Source organism: Choloepus didactylus, chromosome 5 (assembly GCF_015220235.1).
Source record: "Choloepus didactylus isolate mChoDid1 chromosome 5, mChoDid1.pri, whole genome shotgun sequence".
In the NCBI taxonomy this organism is placed as follows: domain Eukaryota; kingdom Metazoa; phylum Chordata; class Mammalia; order Pilosa; family Megalonychidae; genus Choloepus; species Choloepus didactylus.
The window spans coordinates 105,478,821-105,505,610 of NC_051311.1; the positions used below are offsets into that span (position 1 = coordinate 105,478,821).

The 26,790-nt window shown below is 35.6% G+C and overlaps 1 protein-coding gene and 1 pseudogene across 1 annotated transcript in view; both read left to right on the plus strand.

The window, feature by feature from the left end:
* The window catches only part of ZNF804B (zinc finger protein 804B), a 562,233-nt gene that overhangs the window by 187,511 nt on the left and 347,932 nt on the right, over positions 1–26,790 (plus strand). The window lies entirely within an intron of this gene.
* Positions 18,138–19,538, plus strand: LOC119534351 (annotated as a pseudogene).

A 26,790-nucleotide genomic window follows, 5' to 3' on the forward strand; every position in this document is an offset into this window, starting at 1 on the left:
ACACTCCAAGCAAATCCAACCAGCACCCAAGGGTTTGCCCCACACAAGACCACAAAGATAATGGCATTTGGGGGAGACAATACATTCAAACCGGCACAATCATGAACCATATTTCTAGAAACTTCTTTCTCTACTTGGGGAGTCTTGGGTAGAACTGAAGTTTATACTTATAAGCTGTTGATGCTTTTGAGCCATACCTGTTCCCTAAGAAGTATAGTGAAATTAAAAAAATATATATATTAATAGAGATTTCATTATTGGATAATATGAAATGAAACAATTCACTGTTATTGAAAAGTAAAGGAAATTTACTGATGCACAAAAAAGTGGAAGTCAGAATCAATTGTTACCCAGAAAAGGATGTTTTACTCTGGAAGAGAAAAGTATTGATAGCCTATGTATTCAGAGAGACATCTTCTTAAAACAAGCTATTTGGTCCCTTCCCAAGGAAACACTCCTCAATTAAACAAAATTCAGGATTATGCTAAATCTGCACATGGTAGGAGAATGAATTGTATTCCTTAAGATTTTTTATATTGACTCAAAATAGGTATATGTTTAGTTTTGTGACTCAAAAATTTTCAAATTAAATTAAAGTGATTTAAGTTCAGTGTATTTCTCTGTGGTCACATACAGCTGATCATAAACTGACTCATAATCTATGATCCAGATACACTGCTATGGTAACATTACTTAAACTGCAAAAGTAATAGAGTTCTCTAGTTTTATAACTCTGATTAACAGCCCAAGTTCTGAGTCATGCCTGATTCTAAATGTCAGTCATGACCTCCTATATCCAAATCATTACACAGATCAGTAGAGAAGAAAAATAGGTGAATTTGTACTCAGACATGTGTTAAGTATGGAACCCATCAAAGGTGAAGGTCTGTCTTTCAAAGCAGTTCAAAAAAAGCAAACATCTGAAAGACCTGAGTCTTCATGTTACGAGGGAGGCCGGCAGATGTAGAAAGAGGACTTTAAACACAATTCAAGCACAGTAGAGGATAGCATTGCCTCTCATGACTATAATACAGCCTCCCCAAATACTGGAATTTAGTACAGATGGTTAAAAAAGAACTCTTTATAGTGTAGAAATATATTTTTTTAATTATCATAATCCAGGAAGTTCTTTATAGAAAAAATAGAGTTCCGAACTCCACCACAAATCTGCCAAATCTAAATCAACTTGGGAAAGGTGGGTGTTGCATGCTGGAGGAAAGGAAACACTGGAAAAACTGAATTCTAAAAGCAGACAACAGGAGAGTTCGATGATCTAAATATATAAACCATTGTCAAATGCAAATCTCTCATTTTATAGATATAGAAAATCATTCGTTCATCTATACACATACTTATTGAGCTATTTCAATATGTGTCTGAGAAGAATTTTTTTAAAGTCCTTATTTGATATGGCTTTATAGCCTGCAGACATGATATGTAAATATTTGTACGGTGACCCAAATCAACAGACAATATATTGTCACAGACGGTAATGTGAATAGAAAAAGCTATGATGTCAAGTGAAATACCCTGATTTAGGAATTATTATTGTAGCTCATGTAATTTTTCTGAGAATCAGAGTTCTTATCCATAAAATGAGGAAATAGAATGAGATGATTTACAATATCCTTTTTGACTTTACAACCTGAAGATTCTGTTAGTTCTGAGAAAGATAAGCGTGAGGAGCAAGGATGGAGGGATTGTGAAAAGGTGAGACTTGAGATCCGGTGGATGGATAGGGTATGAACATCCTGAGAAAGGAAAATACATAGCTGGTAGAAGAGGGGGAGTGAGCTGACATGAAGAACTGGATTGCCAAGTCAAATATTAAACTTTACTAATAATTTCAGAATGCAAGCAGTTAAGAGGCGCTCTGAGACTCCAAGCACAGCTCCCAAGACAGCTGACATCCCATCCACCAGATGTACTTCCTGACCCAGAGTAATAGAGAAGGTCTCTTAGTGAGGGGGGGGGAGCTGGTTATCCCACCCAGCAGGGAGCATTTTAGGTTAAGAAATATCTCCATTTTATACCCAAACATTGGTATAGCTTACATAATATTTTCCAGGGAAACTTTCTCCATAAATCTATATTTTTTAGGTTTGTTTCCTAGGAGAAGTATGGAAATCCCAAACTATGGATGACCTATGGAAATTGTTTCATAGATTAGGGTTCTTACTAGCAAATGTCATTCGTTAGTTTGCTGGAAAGGTGGCTACTAGCATGTTTACTGTAAGAGACCATGTCAACCTGCCTTCTTTCCTTCTCAGAAGTGTCCAAACAGAGGAGAGAAATGAGTTGCAGGTGAGCTGCTCAACTCCTTCCTTCTCAGAGATCAAGGCATAAATTTAGGAATAAATGCTAATGATACAGCAAGATGACAGTGAGGAGAAAATTTGGAAATAAGGCTCTATTTTAATAGCTACAACATTTAAAAATTTGTTTTGGGCATAATTTTCATGATAAATAATTAAGTGTTCTTCACTGAGTAAAGAAGAGTTTATATCAAAGTTTGAAAAAATGCAAAACACTAAAAGAAAACATTTTATTCAAAGTTGACACTGCTGACTTTCAGAATATATGCTTGGACATTATGTTCTGGTAACAGTCTGTGGTGAGAAAGAAGTGACAGGGATTGTGATAGAGCTTCAGGATTTTTTTTTCTTCCCATCCTGTTACTACTGTCTGTTTGTCTGTTAAAATTAATATCTAAAGTAATGTGTATGATGTGCATTTAGAACACATTTAATCACTGTTATCTTTTACCACTGGAGTAACTTAAAAACATTGTTACTGGGGATTGTCTTATTTCTGAATTAATGATTCAAAATATTTTTAAATTTATATTGTAGTCACTTGAATTCAAAATTATGAAGTAAATGTGGTATTTGAAATTGCATGTTTTATGAATTATAATCAGATTAATTTTTATTAGACTGGTGCAGTTCTAGAATTATACTCCAAGAGAGTTAAGTTATCAGCATAATTAATATGTTTGCACATATATTTATTAAAGGACATCATAATGACAAAGCAAATTCTGGTCAAATCTCATAAAATGAGTAGTTAGTTTTATTTTGACTAGCAAATGTTTAAAAAAAAACTAATTACAAACATATTAATATCTCCCTAATATACTTCATGGGATAAATGTATTGGATAATCTGTAAAGGATGCATAATTTGTTCTTTAAAACTATCAATGGGACAGTAATCAATATGTTACATAATTTTGTTTTTTGTAATGGTAAAGAATTAATTTAAAAGGCCAGCATTGACTACTGCATTTAGTCTTTTGTTTTCAATTATTCTCTATTGAGGAAAAACTGAATTTAATATATAGCCTTCTAATAAATTAGACAGATGCAAGTTATCCATCTTAGATCTCTGAAATTAGAAAGAAAAGTATTTGGATATAAATAAATGAAATATAAAACCACATGCAATTCTTCTAATAGATTAAGCACGAATTAAAACAAAATAGCTTACAGACAAGCCCTTTATGTCTCATATCTTTCCCGTCTGTCATCATATCATATTCTTGTTTAATGACAAGCTTCAGCATATAGGATTTCATTACCGGTACCTAAACCAAGGATAAGATGAGGTGATGGCTTCTGTTATGGTATCATGAGTGACATGTTTGATGCACAGTATAAAGGGACCCAAGAGAGAGTGAGCTTTAATACTGAGTTTGTACACAAGAGCCCTATAAAGCTGCTTTGGGGATTCATACTTTAAGACTGCCTGAGTTTCTATCAGTGGACCAAGACCCCATTATGTTCCTTTCTGTGCTAAAACATGCATATCAGTGAGTGTGGTGATTTGAAACTGTATGTACCCCTGAAAATCATGTTCTTCAAGCTAATCCATTCCTGTGGTGCAAACCTAATGTAAGTCGGGTCTTTTGATTAGGTTACTTCAGTAAGGTGTGGCCCAGGGTGGATCTTACTGGAGCCATTTATAAATGGGATGAATACAGAGAGAGAGAATTCAGAAAGCTATTGAAGGCAGAAGTGAAAGCAACAAAACCCAGAAGGGAAGAGAGACCAGAAGACTCTGCCATGTGTCTTGCCACTGAGCAGAGGAATCTAGGATCCCAGCAGCTGGTCTTCAGGAATTAAGCATCCTCTTGATGATGCCTTGATTTGAACATTTTCATGGCTTCAAAGCTGTAAGCTTGTAAGCTAATAAAGCCAATGCATTTCATGGCATCTGCTTTGGGCAGCCTAGCAAACTAAAATAATGCATTCCATTAAAAAAAATTAGATTCACACTGGTCACTTTTAGATAAGTGTCTTCCAGTTTTTCTGCTCTCAGAATAAATGGAAAAGTCTTTCATGCCCTCCACCACCCCACCATTTAAAAAAATTTACATAATTAAGGCTGTATTTGTCAAGGCAAAGTAACTGCTTCAGTCAATTTGCTCAAAAAGGCCAATTCACTGAAATGTTCAAACTAGTTATATAGTGCTGTGGAGACAAAAAAATGGTTGACAGTGTTGTCTTTCTCAAGTGCCTAAAGGGATATGATTTAGTACAAATATCTCTTCAACACATGTTTTTCTTTTATTTAAAAATAAAGAGTGGTGATTTACTCATCTTCCTCATCTTCTATCCGATATAAATGTTAGCATGCTGTATTTTTCCTCATCTTACTCTATGCTCATACAACCATATAGAAACCAGTGGACATATAAAGAATGGGGGTGTCTTTAAGTTTATTTTACAAAAATAGGAATATAGCAGATACATTTGCTTTCTGTGTTTAATATATCATGGGTACCCATCTAGGAAAACAGAAATAATTAAAACATTTTAAGCAGTTGTATAATATTTCATAGTGTGATACACCATGATTTATGAAACATTCCTCCAATTATACATATTTATATTGTGTTTAGTTTAGTTTTGTTTGGCTTTGCTACTACAAATGTTTCAGTAGACTAATTTCCAACTGGTAAAACTTTATTCTCTCAGGTTGATTTAAAAAAATAGAGTTGCTGTGTCAAGAGCTATGTCTATTTTCAAAAGATGCTGCTGGATTTCTATAGTAATGGCTATAGTAATTTACATTTCCAGTAGTTATGTGTGAGATTGTCCATTTCTTTGCATTCTCGCCATCTTAAATATTGTTGTTGATTTTCTTTTTCTTTTTCTTTTGTTAATTTGTTTGATGAAAAACTACCAATCTAGTTATTATTTGAATTTACATTATCTTGCCTACCAGATAGCTGGAAGATATTTTCATGCATTCATTGACCTATTAGATTTCCCTATCTCTAACTTGTCTTCTTTAATATCTTAGTTAGTACTTTGTTTCATCAACTTGAATGTACTCTTTATGAATCATAGACATTAACCGTTTATCTTCAGTTATTTTCCAGTGGATTATTCATCCCTAACTATTTCTAAGCCTTGCATCAGAAAAATTTTTAGCATTAATTAGGTCTCATAGCTAAACATAATTTCTCCAGTCACTGTTTTACTCCTGAGGCTCCTGTTGCTTACACATGAGTCATGCCATTTTAGGGTCCTGTGCCACCAGTGAGAAGACTGATGCTTCACACCAAAACCCCTGATCTCCCACTGGACATAGGCCATACACCTGGAGACACAAACTGACCTCATTCTCAGTGACTCTGACATCTACTTCCAAGAGGCGTAGTCATTCCCAAGAATGCAGGGTTATGCAGCAGTCTGTAGCACCTGAAGATAGCATAGGCTCCAAGGAGGCATGGGTAAGAGGAAGTATGTGGTTGTCTGAGACAGTAGAAATGCAGTTAGAAATCTTCTGGAAAAGTTTCTTTGGGGGTTAAATGTTTTTGTAATTAAATATTAAAAAAGGAATATAATTACTATTGAAAACATTGTTTCTAATGGAAAAATGCATTCTAAAATGACTATTCTGAAATAACCCATGCTTGAATTTGGGGTTATGATCTAGTTTGCTAATGCTGCCAGAATGCAAAACACCAGAGATGTATTGGCTTTTATAAAAGGGGGTTTATTTGGTTATACAGTTACAGTCTTAAGGCCATGAAGTGTCCAAGGTAACACATCAGCAATCAGGTACCTTCACTGGAGGATGGCCAATGGTGTCCAGAAAACCTCTGTTAGCTGGGAAGGCACGTGGCTGGCGTCTGCTCCAGAGTTCTGGTTTCAAAATGGCTTTCTACCAGGACATTCATCTCTAGGCTGCAGTTCCTCAAAATGTCACTCTCAGTTGCTCTTGGGGTGTTTGTCCTCTCTTAGCTTCTCTGGAGCAAAAGTCTGCTTTCAACGGCTGTCTTCAAACTGTCTCTCATCCGCAGCTCCTCTCTCAGCTCCTGGGTGTTCTTCAGTGTCCCTCTTGGCTGTAACAAGCTCGCTCCTTCTGTCTCAGCTTATATACTGCTCCAGTAATCAAGGCCCATGCTGGATGGGTGGGGCCACACCTCCATGGAAATTATCTCATCAGAGTTATCACCTACAGTTGGGTGGGGCACATATCCATGGAAACACTCGAAGAATTCCAATCTAATCAGCACTAAAATGTCTGCCCCACAAGATTGTATCAAAGAATATGGCTTTTTCTGGGGGACATAATACATTCAAATTGGCACAGGTTATTCTCTATTATAATTGGGGATGGCTTATATATGAAGAACACCAAGGATAATAGAAAAGAGAAGTTATTACTCTATGCCCCTTCTCAAAGATGCTAAGGAAACAAACCTGGCTGCAGCAGCTGCCCCCTGCAGAAGCAACTGTGCCATGGAGTGCACTGAGTAGAAAGGATGGGCTAGTTAACCAAGAGCAATTAAGTGTCCATGCCAAGGTTTCTGACCTGGAAGACAAGGCAAATTATGGTAACAGAGAAAAACCTAGCAGAAGTAAAGTCTAAAATTGAGTACATGGCAAGATCATGATTCTAGGTGACCGCCATCATCGTGACATGATCCCTGTGAAGCGCAGAGAAATAGGAGGCATGGAGAGGAATATCTAGTCTCGACACTAGGGGACCAGCCTTATAGATTTGAGCTGGGTCTCAGCAGGAAATGAGTTGTCTAGGTGTGTTTCATAGACTGGGTCCTCCTGGCAGGCAGTGTGTAGGGAATTCTGTGACTATGGTGTTAATTTCCCAGAATTGCCATAACAAAGTACCACAAATTTGGTGGCTTGAAACAACAGAAATTTATTGTCTCATGGTTTTAGAGGATAGAAGTCCAAAATCAAGGTGACAGCAGAGCCATGCTCCCTTTGAAACCTGCAGGGGAGAACCCTTCCTGGCCTCTTCTAGCTTCTGATGTTTGCCAACAGTCCGTTATGTTCCTTGCAGCTGCAGCACTTCCACCTGTGCCTCAGATGTCACATAGTGTTCTCTCCTGTCTGTCTGTCTCTGTATCCAAAGCTCCTCATCTTGTAAAGATACCAGTTACATTGGATTAGGGCCCACCCTGATCCACTTTGGGCCCATTTTAACTAATCACATCTTCTAAGACCCTATTTCCAAACAAAGTCACGTTCATGGGACCAAGGGTTAGGATTTGAATGTTTAGGGGACACAGTTCAACCCAAAACAGTGGGCATTTAGAATGCATCACTGTGTTATAGTTGTCAAGTTGAAGGCTTTGGTAAACCATCTAATGCAAGCTGGGTTTGAGGAAGGAGATGAAGACATTCAGTGATTTCAGTTATGGAGATACCAGGGAAACTGAGGCCAACATATTTGAGTCTGCTGGGTTCTTCTTTCACTTAAAATTCAAGGAATTTTCTGCATGATGTGATTTTTTTACAAAGGGGGGGAAGTAATATTGTCACTTACTTTTCACTGTCTTTTTTTCTCTATTAGAGAAGTTATGGGTTTACGGAATAAGCCTTCATAAAACAGTATTCCCATATACCACCCTATTAATAACACCTTGCATTTGTGTAGTATATTTGTTACAATTGATGATAGCACATTTTTTATAATTGTACTATTAACTATCGTCCATAGTTTAACTTAAGATCACTGTGTGATGCAGTTCCATAATGTTTTTTAATTTTTATTCTGTTACCATATATACATCCTAACATTTCTCCTTTTAATCACATTCATATATCTATTTCAGTGCTGTTAATGACATTCACAATGTTGTGCTACCATCACCACCTTCCATTACCAAAACATTTCCGTAATTCCACATAGGAATGCTGTGCATTTTAAGCCTTAACTTCTCATTCCCTATCACCACCCCATCCCTTGGTAACCGATATGCTAGATTCTGACTCCATGAATTTCCTTATTCTAGTTATTTCAAATCAGTGAGATCAGATATTATTTGTCCTTTTGTGTCTGGCTTATTTTACTTAACATGATGTCTTTAAAATTCATCCATGTTGTCACGTTTATCAGGACGTCATTCTTTTACAGCTGAATAATATTTCATTGTATGTATACACCACATTTATTTATCCATTCATCAGTTGAGGGATACTTGGGTTGCTTCCATCCCCTGGCAATTGTTAATAATGCTGCTATGAACATCAGCATGGAAATGTCTGTCTGAGTGTGTGCTTTCAGTTCTTTTGGGTATATACCTAGTAATGGGAATGCCATGTCATATGGTTGTCCTTTACTTAGCTTTCTGAGGAACTGCCAAACTGTCTTCACGGTGGCTGTGCCATTTTACATTGATGCCAACAATAAATGAGTGTTCCTATTGCTCCACATCTTCTCAATGCTTGTTATTTTCCATTTTTAAAATAGCAGCTATTCTAATGAGTGTGAAATGGTATCGCACTGTGGCTAATGATGTTGAACATCTTTTCATGTGCTTTCTGTATATCTTCTTTGGAGAGATATGTATTGAAGCCTTTTATCCATTTTTTATATTGGGCTGTTTGTCTTTTTGTTAAGTTGAAGGATTACTTTATATATTCTGGATATTCAGATATGTGGTTTCCAAATATTTTCTCCCATTGTGTAGACTGTTGTTTTGCTTTCCTGATTAATTCCTGTGAGGCACATAAGTTTTCATTTTGATGAGATCCCATTTATCTATTTTTTCTTTTGTTGCTTGTGCTTTGGGTGCAAAATCTAAGAAACCGTTTCCTAAAACAAGGTCCTGAAGATGCTTCATTACATTTTCTTCTAGGTGTTTGATAGTTCTGCCTCTTATATCTAGGACTTGACCCATTTTGAGTTGATTTTTGTATATGGTTGAGGTGGGGGGGGGGGGCTCCTTTTTTTTTTTTTTTTGCAAATGGAGATCCAGTTTTCCCAGCACCATTTGTGGAAGATGCTGTTGCCAATTGAGTGGTCTTTGCCCTCCTTTAAAACTCAGTTGGGCATAAATGTGAGGGTTGATTACTGAGCTCTCAGTTCTATTCCATGGGTCTATATGTCTGTCCTTGTGCCAGTACCAAGCTGTTTTTATTACCGTCATCACTTTTGTTAGCCAGCATTTCCTAATCCATCTTTCCCCCTGCCCCACATTGTTACAAACATAATCTCTGCTATTGGGTGATATTATTAATTCCTGCTTCAGAATTATCTGTAACAGTAATCTAAGATAACATTATCTTGCATTTGTATAGTATGTTTACATGTGATAAATGTTTTTATATCTATGATCTCATTTTTTTAAAGCCATGATGCCTTATTTTTATTTGTTAGGTTATATTAAATGATAAATCACAGCTAGATTTCTGCCAGGAAAAAAATAATAAAGAAACAGCTGCTCTGCAGTTTGTTACACAAGCTCCTGGCTCCTGAAAAGAGTGAAAAAGTGAGTGGCAGTTCGTACATTTTGGCAACTTGGGGAAGAGAAACCAGGTCCTTTAATATCTTGTTGGAAAAGTTCCTATATTCCCACATGTGTCTTGGTCATAAAGGCAGTGTGAAAATTGACAGATTTGGTTTTTAGAATTTTTCTTATGCTTTAGATAATGGTAAGTCACAAAATAGACTTTCAAAGCTGCCTTGATAGCAACAATCATTGGAACTGCCATTAATGAATGCTCATTCTATAGAATCAAATGCCATTAACTACTTTGATTACATTAGATACAGAAGTAAAGATGTTTTTCCAAAAGAGAGTTTCAGAAAACCAGATGCATTTCTAAGAAAAGTAGACTCTTTTTTTTGTAAGGGAACAAATGGCTACCACTTGCAACAGGGTATAGTGTTTGTGGTTTAAATACGAGGCATTTTTACTCAATGCTCTCAGACACATAAAGAGGAGCATAATTTAGTTGAAGGCCTAAGACAGCATACTCACTCTCAGTCATAATTTTAGCCTGTGTAGAAAACTTCTTGGATCCTTGGTCCTATGCATTTTTCGTCTTACAGGAAACCTGTAAATTGACCTTACCCTAGTCCTTGAGACAAGTCCTGCCATAATTCATTGACTCTTCAGAAGCTCCCTCCCTCTCTCCCTCTCCACCTCTCTTCCTTTCCCTCTCTTTCTCTCTCTCTCCCTCCCCCCACCCCTCTCTCTCTCCTTCCTCCCTCTCTCTCCCTCTTTCTCTCCTCTCTCTCCTTTCCTTCCTCCCCACCCCCACACCTCTTTCTTTCTGATCTAGAGATCACAGTGTTCTAGTTTGCTAATGCTGCCAGAATGCAATACACCAGAGATGAATTGGCTTCTATCAAAGGGGGTTATTTGGTTACAAAGTTACAGTCTTAAGGCCATAAAATGTCCATCAACAAAGGGTACCTTCACTGGAGGATGGCCAATGGTGTCTGGAAAACCTCTGTTATCTGGGAAGGCATGTGGCTGGCGTCTGCTTCAAAATTCTGGGTTCAAAATGGCTTTCTCCCAGGACATTCCTCTCCAGGCTGCAGTTCCTCAAAAATGTCACTCTTAGTTGCACTTGGGATATTTGTTCTCTCTCAGCTTCTCCAGAGCAAGAGTCTGCTTTCAACGGCCTTCTTCAAAATGTCTCTCATCCACAGCTCCTGTGCTTTCTTCAAAGTGTCCCTCTTGGCTATAGCTCCTCTTCAAAATGTCACTCACAGCTGCACTGAGTTCCCTCTGTTTGTCAGCTCATTTATATGGCTCCACTGATCAAGGCTAACCCTAAATGGGTGGGGCCATGCCTCCATGGAAATATCCAATCAGAGTCATCACCCACAGCTGGGTGGGGTGCATCTCCAAAGAAACACTCAAGGAAATCTAATCAAAACTGATAACGTCTGCCCACACAAGATTACATCAAAGATAATGGCGTTTGGGGGACACAATACATTCAAACTGGCACACAGTTTCCAGTAATTTGTGTATAGCTGTGTGATCACTACTTCTCTTTCAGTCACTCATATTTCCTGGTAACTTTTGACCCTTTGACCTGTTTCAAAATTATATCCTCATTACCTCCTTATCTACAGCAATAGAAACTGTACTCCTACCTTGTCCTTAAATTAACTCACATTTAATTTTTTGCCGCACATGCCTCACTCCTTCTCAGAATGGAATTATTTTGCGGACCTTCCAGGAGTCTGCATTTTCTATTCCTGGACCTGAGTCCACCCATTACTCTATGCCTAATACCTCCTACCACATCTTGTAAGTGTTGGTCAGGATACTACTGTACATATCTGAGCTGCACAGTCCATTCCAGCATGAATTATACTAGGATTATTTTGGAGATTTAACTATTTGGGTCCCCATTTCCCCTTCCTTCTTGTAGACTGGTTTTAAATTTTGCTACTGTCCTTTAGATTTACACAGTCAATTGTCTGTTCTAAAATAACTGACCCCTGATTTCATTCTATGTTCAGTATGTTTCTTGGATGTCTTACCCTGAACTTCTTCATTATGGGCCACCCTGCCTTCACCTGAGCTCTAATTTTGAAAGAATATTCTGAATAAATGATAGCTGGAAAAAAAATCTCTGACTTACAAAGTTGCATTATACAGTGTATTTTTAGCTACCAGCTGTGCAAGCAATAAGAGACTTTGAAGTGCTAAAAATATTTGGGATGTGTCAAGTGGGAGTTAGCAAATACCCTGGGGTGAGAAAAGCCCTAGATATGATACATCTGGAGCATATTTATAGGATGCACTATTTTTAGTTTGTACTTTGATTTCTGAAGAGATCCAGGGGTATTTCCCCAATAAAGGAAGCAAAAAATGTCAGAAATGCCTTTAGAGAACAAGGTAGTCTCTGAAGTTTTCTCACACCCTTTGTGTGTACTTCAAATTAAAATTGGCATGATGCCTGCCTTTATTCTTGAATCATAGATCAATCTGAAATCTTTGGAAGAAAAATGCTATGTAATATCCAATTATGAATGATAAAACACAGATTGTAGCATTAAAGTATCTTTTAGTTTGGTTTTAAGGCTCTTTGAGTTATCACTGTCATTGTTTTTGTGGTTATTTTTATTGGCTAAACATTAAAACACTTTCTAGCTAATTCTTATTAGTTGGCTCACATCTGGCTCATATACTTTGGACAGTAAATTCAATTGAATCATTGGTATTAGCAGTTCAATAAATAAAGAATAAAATCCAATGAGAATTAAAATGTGGTGATCCAGATCTAGTTCTTGGATCTTGGTTCTAGTCCTAATACTAGATCAATTCTAAGAAGTCTTCCCTAATATTAGATCAATTCTAAGAAGTCTTCCTTATCTCTATTTCTAATCTGAATACAGTATTGAGCTCCAAGGTAATATCCCTTTATCATATGTAAAACTCAGGCTGGAAGTTTTCTTGTGGTCATTGGTGGAAATACAACCCCCCAAAACTCCTAACGTGGAAGTAGGAGGAGGCTGGGGATAGGTGGGATGTGAGTATGCTCACAGGTGGAGGCAAAGTAAGAGGGAACAGATGGGAAAGTCAACAAATTTTAGTGACTCCTACTTTTTGACTGGATACCCAGGGGTCTGAAAAAAAGAAATGATGAACTTACGGGTTTGAAATGTCTCAAACTATACACTAAGCAAAAAATTTGTTAATTAATATAGTATTTGAGCTAAAAAGGAATACTGATTATCAACAGGTATTTATACAGTTATCACCTCAGGCTTCCAATAGTGCTATCAGTTAAACCATTGCTGTCTTGTTGGCCCCATGTCGCATCTTTTTCAGTTTGTGGAAGGACACCTGATGTCTAGGAATCTGCCACTTTCTGTGTTCCGCTAAGTTGCTGTTAACACATTGTTAACTTTTTATGACTCTATATTGACAAAAAAATATATCTGTTTTGGAATCAATCAGTTTTGGGAATTCTTTCTCCTTCTCTCATGACTATAATGGAGATTTTAAAAATATTTTCAAGGTATTAAAATTTGATGATCCATGTCTTCTTTCTGTTTTAAGAGTATTAAAAAATTATACTTATTCACCAACATCATAATCCACTCCTTAATTTATTTATGACTCCAAAACCAATTCAGGTTTTTGATGACCCAGGATTTTTTTCTCCAGTTTTGGAAAAAAAAAATGCATCTTAATTTAGATTATCTTTTATAAAAAAAGGATGGTTCAGGAAAATGTGTAACATTTGCATTATACCAGTATAACTATGGAGTCTGTATGTAAAAATTTACAGAAATCTTCAGTTTCTCATATTATTCTTTATAGAACTTATTGAAGGTTCATAAATCCAAAAGTTTAGGTCCCAGAATTCACTAGGAAATGAAATGTAGTTGTAACAACATTTAATATTACTTATGTATTTTTTCTTGTTTTGTATTTTGATATTGTGTCCCCACATCTCAAGTTTTAAATCACTTTTAAAATTGTAATTGGAAGAGAAATATACTTGATTATTTGCTTGGATACAGTAGCAACAGTTATGGATCTGAGCAACATTGACATTTCATGAGTGATCTGTAACATCTTTGAAGAATAATGGAAAGTGTTTCTGTGTCAGATTTCATCACAAGTAGCCCAGATAAGCTATTGACAAGATTTGACAATTCAAAAGTAACCTGCTTGCTCATCTCTAAGACTGAGAGATACTTGGCAGGAAATACACATTTAAAAAATTGGCAATGTTTTCTATTTGAACAAGTATCAATATAAATCTAGGCTTATGTTCCAAAAAATACCCCAACTTACACTTGAAAAGCTCTTTAAATCATGTTGCTTGAATTATCTTTATGATTCATGTACTGAATTTCCATTACCATTAAAGAGAAATGTTGTATTTGCAAGCATGGATGAATTAAGATACCATGTTTTGTGTTAGTTGATAAGGGAAAGAGTGAGAGTTAATGGCCTAGAATGCTGACCTTTTGAGGGTTGCTCAAAAAGCATTCACTAGGAAAAGGGGAACTTCTGATTTTTCTGATACTAATGATTCACCAAATAAATTAAGGATTACAGTATATCATTCTTACCGCTACACAGCATCCTAGAATTGTTCTTTTATTTTCTAGCTACACCTACGAGCTAATACTGCAAGTGCTGAAGTAATATAAGGTTAGCAAATGGCCTTTTCTTGACAATGTCCTTCCTGTCATCAGCAGGTAATACTGTCTAGCCATCCCTACCCATTACATGGCTCTTCTCTTTTTGGTCTGTAGCTTAGGAATTGAACCATAACATTTATAATTCAGTGGTTTCGACATACCTGTCTGCTTTGTCACTGGCTCAGGGGAATTTGATGTGCATGTTTTGCCTCAGTGAGTCAGTTTTATTGATGTTCTTGCTGTAGGAGCTGCATGTTCAGTATAAAATTTCCTGGGAAGGATGCTTCTTTGCCATAAGGCTTAAATTATTAATAAAATAATTCTAATTTTAGTTTAGAGGATTTAAATTTTGGAATGAAGGCCATAAAATCAAATCCTTAGTTGGTTTGTGCATGAAAATTCAGAGAAATAAATAATTGGTAATTTGTATTCAAGAGAAGTTCAGTGTTTCAGTATAAAATTTTATGCATTTTATGCTGTTACTGTTTTTTTTTTTTAATTCATTAGAGCCTGAAGTTTAACTGAATGCAAAAGCTGCATATTTTATTATATAGAAGATGATAAAGTTGAGAATAAAAGAAGGCCATCCAGTAATGATAGAAAGAAATTTTCTGGATCTTTAGTTGTCAATGTAGGTTTATTTTTCTTAGAAAACAATAGGAAATTAAAAAATTGAATAACAGATCCCCACTATCATCTGGCATAAACTCCTTAGTACTTCTGAGTGTAACTATACTTTTATATTTAATTATGTCACTATATGATTATCTGTTTATACATCTTATTGTAAGCTCCATATAATTAGGTATTGAGTTAGAATTTGCTCTTCATTGTATGCCCTGAATCTAGCTAGCTACTCACCTGGAAACTAGTAAATTCTGGATATTATTTAGTAAACACTAAATAATAAATATTTTTGAGTGAATTGACAAATGAATAAAAGGAACGGTAACCCAGTATTTACACAATTTCAAAACACCTGGCTATACTTGATCAACTGAAATATGTTAAGGAAAAAATTAGACTGAGATGAGCTTTAATTTATTTACAGAACTGCTGATGCTGCCCAGAAGGGAATGCTTCATGTTTTTATGAAAATTATTTTTAAAATGTGTTCTTTTCAATCTATTTGGAAGTGCATTCAACTAATAATGGTTATAAAACTTTAATCCCCCCTGAGGAATTAGAGTATTTCCTTCTCTAATGTACTTTAAAGTAATACTTCTTTAGAGTATTTTATTTTCTTTTCATTTGTTTCATAATATGTGCCTGTGGTCCTAGAATACCACTGCTGAAAAAGGCCTTGGAAATCAACCACCTCCTTTTAAGAATAAAAAATCTAAGGGCTGTGATTTTCCCAATAACACACTATTATTTCAGTGGTAGAATAAAGACCTCAAAAATAGCTAATGACTCCTAATTTAAAGATTGTTCATTATATTTGAGCCTGGCTGGGAAATATAGCCACAGAAATATCACTAAAGAGATAGAAATAACAAAAGATCAATGTATTTAAAAGATAGATTAGAAAAATTCCACAAAAATAGTAGATTAGGCTGATGCAGATAGGGCCTGTTTCCTGCCACAAACAAAGAGATATCCTAAAGATATTATAAGAACAAAAAGAACAAAATAATATTTTTTTCCCACATAGCTGAGTTTTAAGGAAGGAGAGTCAGATTCCCCAGGGAGCAGAAGTAAATAGAAAACGTAAAGAGAGAACAGTACAGGCAGGACAATTCTCTGATGGCCCACTGGAATTCTGGTTCTAGATATTGGCCCTAAGTACTAAGGGGTAGAGTTCTGACGCCCATTTCTAGACAGGAAAAATGTCTCATCACAAACTGTGGACCAGAACCCAGACCTCTACATTAAGCAAAGAGCCTGCAATTGTCCTCTGTGCTTACTGAGTAGGAAAACTCTATCCATTGACCTATAAAACAGAAAGGACACTTGTTATTAATCCAGAGCTTTGAGTGGATGTAGTAGAGAATCACTGGCAAGCAATCAAAATCCCAGCTTCCCTATTCCTGAATGAAGAGTCTGAAGTTATATTAAGTTATATATACATATATTATATGTACATACTGTAGGAATCTACAAGATGAGAAATGATATAAAATTGGGCCAGGATAATTGATACTGTTTGAGCTCTGGGCAAAAAAGCAAGTCCCAATCTTACCTGTAATGGTATTTTCACCACACAGGGCACATGAGACTTCCACAAATAAACAATCTATTACATCTTACAAGATGCCCAAAAGAAGGAAATTAAAGAAATGAATAAGAAACAATAGTCAGTTAGATAGAGGTTGATAATATTTCTAGAAATGAAAAATATCAATATGCATCTTCACATTGAGGAATGACATCAAGTCCCAAACAGGATAAACCAAAGCCCCAACTAAGTTTACCTGCAGAATTTTAAAAACAAAAGCAAAAATCTTAAAGTCTTTGAGAGAGAAAGAAAAAAATCTGGTTATTGAAAAAGGAATGATACTTGAAAGCAGAAGTTTAATCAGAATATAGATGGAAAAAATTCAAAGTACTGAGAGAAAATAATTAACTCAATGTATACCCAACTAAGTCAATAAGCAAGAGTAAAAATTAAATAAAAAATATGGTGAGGCAAAAAATAAAAATGAGAAAGGCTTAGTTTTTATCATTTACAGATCCTCGCTGAAAGAAAAATTAAGGGTCTATTTCAGAAAGAAGTAAATTCAATCCCTTAGGATTTCCTGTTTCAAGAAAAAAGATGTGTCACATGATGGTTAATCTAAGGAATTATCATCATTAAATGTAATACTATTGTTAATGATGATAACTATTTTTGAGTATCTAAAATAAGAAGGAATTAAATACCAGGCAAAAACAACACAGAATGATGGAGAGGGAAAGACTGGAATTTTAAAAGTGTGTCCTTTTATCTATTGTTCAAGAAGAGGGGAGAGATATTATTTTTAGATTTAGTTAAATCAGGTATATATGATTAAATTTTTAATGTAAGCATTAAAGTCATAGCATTACAATATAAAACCAGTATTTGCAAAGGAAAATGAGAATGAAGAGCACTTAGTGAATCCAGTAGTACTGGAGAAAAGAGAATTAAAGAAATTATTTTAAAAAAAAGGTAATGATAAGCAAAAACCACCAGACATTATGGTAGAAAGGGACCTAGCCATAATTTTCAGCACAATAGATGTGAACACGTAAAGCCCTCCTGTTAAGTAGCAGTGAGTCAGAATTGGATTAGGAATCAAGTACATCCACATAAATACTATTAAAATATGATGCAGGAAGGATGAAAATGAAGAGCTGGAAAAAGTTAGAACAGGCAACTACTAATCAAAATAAAGATTTTGAAGCTATAGTAATTTCAGAAAGAAAAAATTAGACTTGGAGGCAAAAGATAGTGCTAAAGTGATGACTGGAAAATAATGGAAAGCACCTTTCACCAGGAAGCTATAACAATTCTGAGTGCATATATGCAATAGCATAACCTCAAAATATATAAAGAAAAACATTCATAAAATTGCAGGTTTAGCGGCGGGGTAGGAGAGGCCAGCGCGCGGCGGCAGGCAAGGGCTACGGGGCCTTGTGCTCCTTCTCTGCGTGGCTGTGAGCGGCTGAGGCGGCGCCGCGCGGCTGCAGCAGCCCTTAGGGTGTCAGCTGTTCGTCCCGCCCAGAACGGTTCTGCTCTGCAAGGCTATATAATAACTGACGGGTTTGTCCATTTAATACAAGAAAATGAAAACTGAACAGCCAGAGGAACCTTCCCCAACACGGCAACCAATGGTGAATTTGGTAACCCCCATGCAGAAGATATGGAAGAGGAACAAGCATTTAAAGGATCTGGAAACACTGATGAGATGGTTGAGCTTTGCTTTCTGCTTCAGAGCAAGAATGCTGGGGTAGTGACTGGCAAAGGAGGCAAGACTATTAAGGTTCTCTGTACAGACCACAATGCCAGCATTTCAGACCCAGACAGCAGTGGCCCCGAGCGCTTGTTAAGTATCAGTTGCTTATATGGAAACAATTGGAGAAATTCTGAAGAAAATCATCCCAACCTTGAAAGAGGGCATGCAGTTGCCATCACCCACTGCAAGCAGCCAGCTCCCGCTGCAATCTGATGCTGTGGAATGCTTAAATTACAACACTGTAAAGGAAGCCACTTTGACTGCAAGTTGAGACTTGATTCATCACAGTCAGGTGGGAGGAATTACTGGGGTCAAAGGTGCTAAAATCAAAGAACTTCGAGAGAACACTCAGACAGCCATCAAGCTTTTCCAGAAATGCTGTCCTCATTCCACTGACAGTCATCTTTATTGGAGGAAATTCTGATAGGGTTGTGGAGTGTATAAGGATCATCCTTGATTTTATATCAGAGTCTCCCATCAAAGGATGTGCACAGCCTTATGATCTCAATTTTTATGCTGAAACCTATGATTATGGTGTTTTACAATAATGTTTGATGACTGCGGTGGACATCCCCTGGGATTTCCCAGGTGGGGAAGAGGTGGTTTTGGCAGAATGCCTCCCGGTGGGGGTGGGCGTCCAATGCCTCCATCTAGAAAGGATTATGATATGAGCCTTAGTCAAGGACCTCTACCTCCTCCCCCTGGACAAAGTGGCCGGGTGGCAGTAGAACTCAGAGCTTCCTCTTCCACCACCACCACCACCTAGAGGGAGGAGATCTAATGGCTTATGACAGAGAGGAAGACCTGGAGACTGTTATGGTGGCATTCTTGGTTTCAGTGCTGATGACACTTGGGACTCTGCAATAGATACACAGAGCCCATCAGAATGGCAGATGGCTTATGAGCTCTGGATATGATTATTCCTATGCAGGGGGTCGTGGCTCACATGGTGATTTCGGTGGACCTATGATTATCACACAAGTTACTATTCCCAAAGATTAGGCTGGATTTGTTATTGGGAAAGGTAGTCAGCAGGTTAAGCAAATCCATCATGAGTGGGGAGCTTCAGTCAAAATTGATGAGCCTTTAGAAGGATCCAAGATCGGCTCATAACCATTACAGGAACACAGGACCAGATACAGAATGCACAGCATTTGCTGCAGAACAGTGTGAAGCAGTATGCAGATGTTGAAGGATTCTGATGCAAGATATTTTTTCTTTTTTATGGTGTGAAGCAGTATTCTGGAAAGTTTTTCTAAGACTAAGGAAGAACTGAAGGAGTCCTGCATCTTTGCTTTGTTTTCTTTTTTTTTTGCTTCTGTTTAAAAAGCCAATATTCTGCTGCTTCATAGGTGTTCTGCATTTGAGGTGTAGTGAAATCTTTGCTGTTTACCAGATGTAATGTTTTAGTTCCTTACAAACGGGGTGGAGGTGGGGAAAAGGGTGTGCAAAAACTAACACTGAAATTTTGAAACAGCAGCAGAATTAGTGAATGAATTTTAATTTCTATTCATTGTTGCTGATAAAAAAGAGACACCCCCCCCCAAGTAATTATTGTGAACATCTTGCTTTGTGGTCACTGTAAAATTTGGTGGGGGTGGGGTGGACAGAGAAGAAGAGTAACTAGTTCAAATGTCCCTGGTGTCTATTAGAGCAGTGTGCAAAATGTAATGCTCTTTCATAAAAAACGTTTTTATGATTTTTAAAATAAGTTTAGTGAACCTACTTTTTGATGGTCATTTTTTTTTACACAGTCATTTTTCAAATGTCTCAATTCTTCCACCCCACCCTTAAACTTAATCACTAAATTTGATTTTCAGCTCTTCCGTTGGATATAAGTGCATCTTTTCTTGGACCTATGCAAAATACCTTGGCAAATTTGATTCTGGAGACTGGATAGTTTGAAAGTCCATTGGGCAGATATAGATATTCCATCACATCTAGTCATGCTTATAATAAGCTGGGGTTTTTTATTTGTTTTTGTAATTCTTGCCCCCTAGTTTGCAGCAGTTTTATGAATCAGAATAATGCTTGGTTATGGAAGTGACTGAATATATTCTGATTATTTTTATTAGATTATTTCTCACCTAGATTTTGACTGTTAACATGCAATTATCTTATTAAACTTTGTAATATATATATTCATATATATATATGTGTGTGTATATATATATATATATATAAATATGTATATATATGCAGTTTTTCCATTGTATGCAATTGAAAGAAAAAAGATGTACCATTTTCTCTGTTGTATATTGGATTATGTAGGAAATGGGATATGTTTGTGAACAGTTCAAAACAAAGATGAAAAAGTATTCTGTGGATGTTTTGTGTAGTGTCTTGGCATTTGTATTGATAGTTAAAAGTTCACTTCCAAATAAATACAGGCCCCCCATCCTAGATTTGATGTGTGCCCAATTTGAACAAAGGTTGATTGACAACTGCAAAGTTTGTTTCCTCTTATAAGGAAATACAGTAATCTTAAATTGTATATAAAAAATGCAAGTTTATTCAAATCTTCACACAGTAGAAGACATTACTATGCTTCTTTCAGAAACTGTTTTTTGAAACAAAAAGTAAGAATATAGAAGATTAAAAACACGATTAAAAATAACCCTTTAAGCTAATTAATATATTTAGAGAGAATTCTGATATCCCATTCTTTTCAAACGTTTCCAAAAACTGATTACATACTAGACCATAAAGGAATTCAGTAAACATGAAAGAATCAAGTCAATAAGATGACATATGCTCTAAATGTGGCAAAGTAGAAATATGTTTTTAAAAAGAGACAAAACCACCAAATATATTTGGAAAAAAAAAAAAAAAGTCAAAGTAACCCAAGAATCAAAGAGTAAATCATTATGGAAGTTATTAAATATTTAAAACTTAAAAATAATAAAACCAAAACTATGAAAGAGAGCTAAAGTTATTTTTATAGAAATGCATATATTTATAAAGGAGAAACACTGAAAAGTAATTAGATGAAGGTACAACTAAAGAAATTAGAAAAAAAGTTAAATCTTTTAAAAAATGAGTAAAAAATAAAACTAAGAACAGAAATTATTGAAAGAAAATAAAAATACATACAAGCATACCTCAGAAATATTGTGGGTTTACTTCCAGGCCACCACAATGAAGTGAATATCACAGTAAAGTGACTCACATGAATATTTTGGTTTACCAGTGCATATAAAAGTTGTTTGCAATATACTTTAGTATGTAAACTTGGAAATACTGTTAATTCTAAAAAAAAAAAAAAAAAAAAAAATCAATGTACATATCTTAATAGAAAAATACTTTATTGCTAAAAATTGCTAACCATCTCTGAGCCTTCAGATAGCCATAATCTTTTTGCTGATGGAGGATTTTGCCTCAATGTTGATGGCTGCTGACTAACCAGGGTGACGGTTGCTGAAGGATGGGGTGGTTGTGGCAATTTCTTAAAACAAGATGACAATGAAGTTTGTCACATTGATTGAGTCTTCCTTTCATGAAAGATTTCTCTGTAGCATGTGATAACTGTTTGATAACATTTGACCACAGTAGAACTTCTTTTGAAATTAAAGTCAATCCTCTCAAAATATGCCTCCGCTTTATCAACTAAGTTTATGTAATATTCTAAATCCTTTTTTGTCATTTCAACAATGTTCAAAGCATCTTCACCAGGAGTAGATTCTGTCTCAAGTTATCACTTTCTTTGCTCATCCATAAGAAGCAACTCCTCATCTGTGAAAGTTTTATTGTGAGATTGCAGCAATTCAGTCAAATCTTCAGGATCCATCTTTAATCCTAGTTCTCTTGCCATGTCCACTATGTCTGCAGTTACTTTCTCTACTGAAGTCTTGAACCCTCCCCCCCCCCAATCCTCCATGAGGTTTGGAATCAACTTTCAAATTCCTGTTAATGCTGATATTTTGATCTCCTCCCATGAATCACAAATGTTCTTAGTGGAATCTAGAATGGTAAATCCTTTCCAGAATGTTTCCAATTTACTTTGCAAAGATCATTCAAAGGAATCACTATCTATGGCAACTATAGGGTTATGAAATGTATTTCTCATTGGACAGCTCCATCAGAGCTCTTGGGTGACAGGTGCATTGTAATTGGCAGTAATATTTGGAAAGGGATCTTTTATTCTGAGCAGTAGGTCACAACAGTGGGCTTAAAATATTCAGTAAACTTTGTTGTGAACAGATTTGCTGTCATCAGTGCTTTGTTGTTCCGTATATAGAGCACAGGCAGAGTAGATTTAGCATAATTATTAAGGGACCTAGAATTTTTGGAATGGTATATGAGCACTGGCTGCAACTTAAAGGCAGTAGACGCATTATCCCTTAACAGAAGATTCAGCCTGTCCTTTGAGGCTTTGAAGCCGGGCGTTGACTTCTCTCTAGCTATGAAAGTCCCAGAGAGCATCTTCTTCCAATCAATATAAGGCTATTACATCTACATTGAAAATCTGTTGTTTAATAGCCACCTTCATCAGTTATCTTAGATATTTTGGATAACTTGCTGCAACTTCTATCTACATCAGCACTTCACCTTGCACTTTTTATGTTACAGAGATGGCTTCTGTCCTTAAAATTCATGAACCAAACTCTGCTAGTTTCTACCTTTTCTTCCTCAGCTTCCTCATTTCTCTCAGTCTTCATAGAAGTGAAGACAGTTAGGACTTTGTTCTGGATTAGGCTTTGGTTTAAGGGAATGTTGCAGCTGGTTTGATCTTCTATTGAGATCACTAAAACTTTCTACATATCAGCAATAAGTATGTTATGCTTTTGTATCATTCACATGTTCCCTGGATTAGCAATTTTAATTTCTTTCAAGGACTTTCTTTTGCATTCACAACTTGGCTTGCTGTTTGGTGCAAGAGGCCTAGCTTTCAGCCTATCTCAACTTTCAACATGCCTTTCCAACTGAGCCTAATCATTTTTAGCTTTTGATTTAAAGTGCAGCTCTTCCTTTCACTTGAACACTTAGAGGTCATTGTTGGGTTATTGATTGGCCTAATTTCAATACTGTCATGTCTCAGGGAATAGGGGGGCCTGGGGAGAGGGAGACAGACCAGGAATGGCTGATTGGTGGAGCAGTCACAACACACAGAACATTTATCAGTGAGGGTTACCGTCTTTTATGAGCACAGCTCATGGTGCTCCCAAACAATTACAGTAGTAGCATCAAAGATCACAGATAACAAATCAACTTAACAGATATGATATTATTGAAAAAGTTTGAAATATTGCAAGACTTATCAAAATGTGATACACAGATACGGATGTGAACACTTGTTGTTGGAAAAATGTTGCCAATAGACTTGCTTGATGCAATGTTGCCACAAACCTTCAATTTGTAAAAAAAAAACAAACAGTTATCTGTGAAGTGCAACAAGATGAGGTATTCTAGTATCAAAATATAGATTATTAACAGACTAAGAAAATAGGTAAATCTTTTTTTAAGACTGATTAAAAAAAGAAAAGTTACAAAGTTTAGGAATGAAACAGGCAACATAATCACAGACTCAATACTGGTTTTAAAACTATAGAAAACTCATTTTGATAAAGCAAAAAAGTAGATTAAATTACTCACGTAAATTGACTCTTGAAAAAATTAAAAATAAATTTACTAGTTCTATAAGCATTAAGCAGAATGAATCCATATATGTAGATACATACTACTTTTCTATCATATGAAGTTCCAAAGAAGAAAAAACCCACATTGATTGGAGTTTATTAAAATGGTAGAAAAACCACCTGAAAGAGATTCCAATGGCCAAATTTGGAACAATTTAAGCAACAAAATACACAAAACAGGATTGGACTATAACCCAAAGTATAAAGTAAATAATCATGAGTTCATAGTGATATAAATAAATCATTGAAAAACTACATAAATTTGAGAGAAGAGACAAATTTACCTTGTAGAAGAATTCTAAATAATTTATATAAATACTGAAACTTCAAAGAAAGGAGAGTTTAAATTCCCACTCCTTGGGTGTGGACTGTACCTAGTGACCTTCTTCCAAAGGGTGCAGTATGGAAAGGGTAGGAAAAAAGATTATCTCAACAGTGGAGAAACTTGACAAACACTACTACAGCCAAGTGATCAAGTCAATATCATCAGGGATAAATCATGTTGGTACTACATAGTATAGTGTACCATTAATGTGATGTGATTAAAATGATGTTTTGCCTCTGTGGTTTTTTTTCTCCAAAATTCATAACACCAATGTAATCATACAAAAAAAAAAAAAACAGCAAAATTCCACAAGAGGGAAATCATTAAAGATACTTGACAATTACTCCAAACAGTCAAAAACAAAGTCTGAGAAACTTCACAGCTAAGGGAGCCTTCGATACATGAGGACTAAATGAATGTGGTATCATGAGTGGGATCCTGTAGAAGAAATAAAGATATTAGGTAAAAAGTGAGGAAATCTGAATAAAGTATGGACTTTAGCTAATAATATGTTTCAGTTTCCTAGCTGCTAAAAAAATACCATGCAATATTTTGGCTTAAACAATAAGAACTTATTGGCTCATGGTTTTGTGGCTAGAAAAAGGCCAAAATAGAAGTGTCAGTAAGGGGTTGTTTTCTCTCTGAAGACTGAGGCATTCTTGGGCTGCCAGCCTGTGATCCTTGGTCCTGGGCTTTTCTATCATATGGGAATGCATGTGGTGATGTCTTCTCCTTTCTCCTCTGGTTTCCACTGACTTCCAGCTTCTGGCTGTGCCCCCTGGCTTTTCCCTCTCTGGCCTCCTCTATAAGACCTCCAGAATTAGGATTTAGGATTAAGATCCAACCTGATTCACTTGGGCCACACCTTAACTGAAGTAACCTCATCAATATATCCTATTTCAGTGGGGTCAGACCCATAGGAATGGGTTTAGATTGAAAACATGTTTTTCTTTTGGGGTACATAATTCCAAGCCACCACATAATATATCAATATTGGTTCATTAGTAGTGGCAAATGAATCATACTAATATAAGATGTTGATTCTAAGGAACCCTGGGTATGGACCTATGGGATTTTCTTTGCTATTCTCTCATTTTTCTGTAAATTTTAATTGTCCTAAAAATGAAGTCTATTAAAAAACAGATGATTTTTTGGAAGTTTATCTTGTATCCTATAACTTCGATGAACTGGCTTATTGGTTCCGGTATTTTTGTAGGTTCAATTTTCTACATAGATAATGCTATAAAATAAGGATAGTTTTATTTTTCCCTTTCCAATCTGTAAGCCTTTTACTTCTTTTTCTTTCTGTAATGCACTAGCTAGAATTTCTATTGAATAAGAGTGGAGAGAGTGTACATCTTAGCCTAGTTACTGATCTAAAGAGGAAAAAAAAATTCATTCTTTCATCAAAGTATAAAGTTAGCTGTAGGTTTTGGTAGATGATTTTTATTCAGGATATTCCCTTCTATTCCTATTTTCTGAACATTTTAAAAATGATTTGGTATTGAATTTCATCAAATGCTTTCTCTGCATTGTTTTATTTGATAATGTAAATTTTATTATTTAGCATGGTAATATAGTATATTAATTGATTGATTTTCAAATACTGAACCAACTTTGTTTCAATAGAATAAACCCCACTTTGTTATGGTGTATAATTCTTTTTACATATTGCTGCAATCTATTTGTTAATATGTTGTAAAGTATTATTGAATCTATATTTATGAAGAATATTGGTCTGCAGTAATTTTTGTACTGTCTTTGATTTTGGTATCAAGATACTACTAGCTTTCTAAAGTGAATTGGGAAGTTTTCCCTCATCTTCTGTTTTATGGATGAGTTTGTATCGAATAGGTAATAATTATTGCTTAAACATTTGGTAGGATTCTACAATGAAAACATCTGGGCCTGGAGATTTCTTTCTTTTTTTTTTGAGTTTTATTTTTATTACAAATTTGTAATCACCTTAATAGTATATTCATAGCTATAGTCAAATTATCTTTTTTGTATGGGTGGGTTGTAGTAGTTTTTATATTTTTCAGAAATTGGTCCATTTCATCTAAGCTGTCAAATTTAAGTGTGTAAAGTGGTTTGTAATGTTTTCTAATTATTCTTTTGATATCCGTATGTTCTATTGTGATATCCTCTGTTTCATTCCTAATATTGGTAATTTGTATCTTCTCTCTTTTTGTCAGTCTTGCTAGTGGTTTGTTAATTTTATTGATCTTTTCAATAAACCCATTCTTTGTTTCATCAATTTTCTGTTTTCAATTCAATGATTTCTGCTTTATTATTTCCTCTGTTCTGATAAGTTTGGTTTAGGTTTATTTTGTTCTTCTATTGCTAGGTGTGTGATGTGGGAGGTTAGATTATTTATTTAAGATTTTTCCTCTTTCCTAATGTATGTGTTTTAGAATTCCCTTTGATTTATTTATAGGCTGTTTTAATGTATCCCTTTGTATAACTTTTTTTTGTGTGTGGTTGCTATAGGTATCACATTACGTGTTCACAACTTATCACAG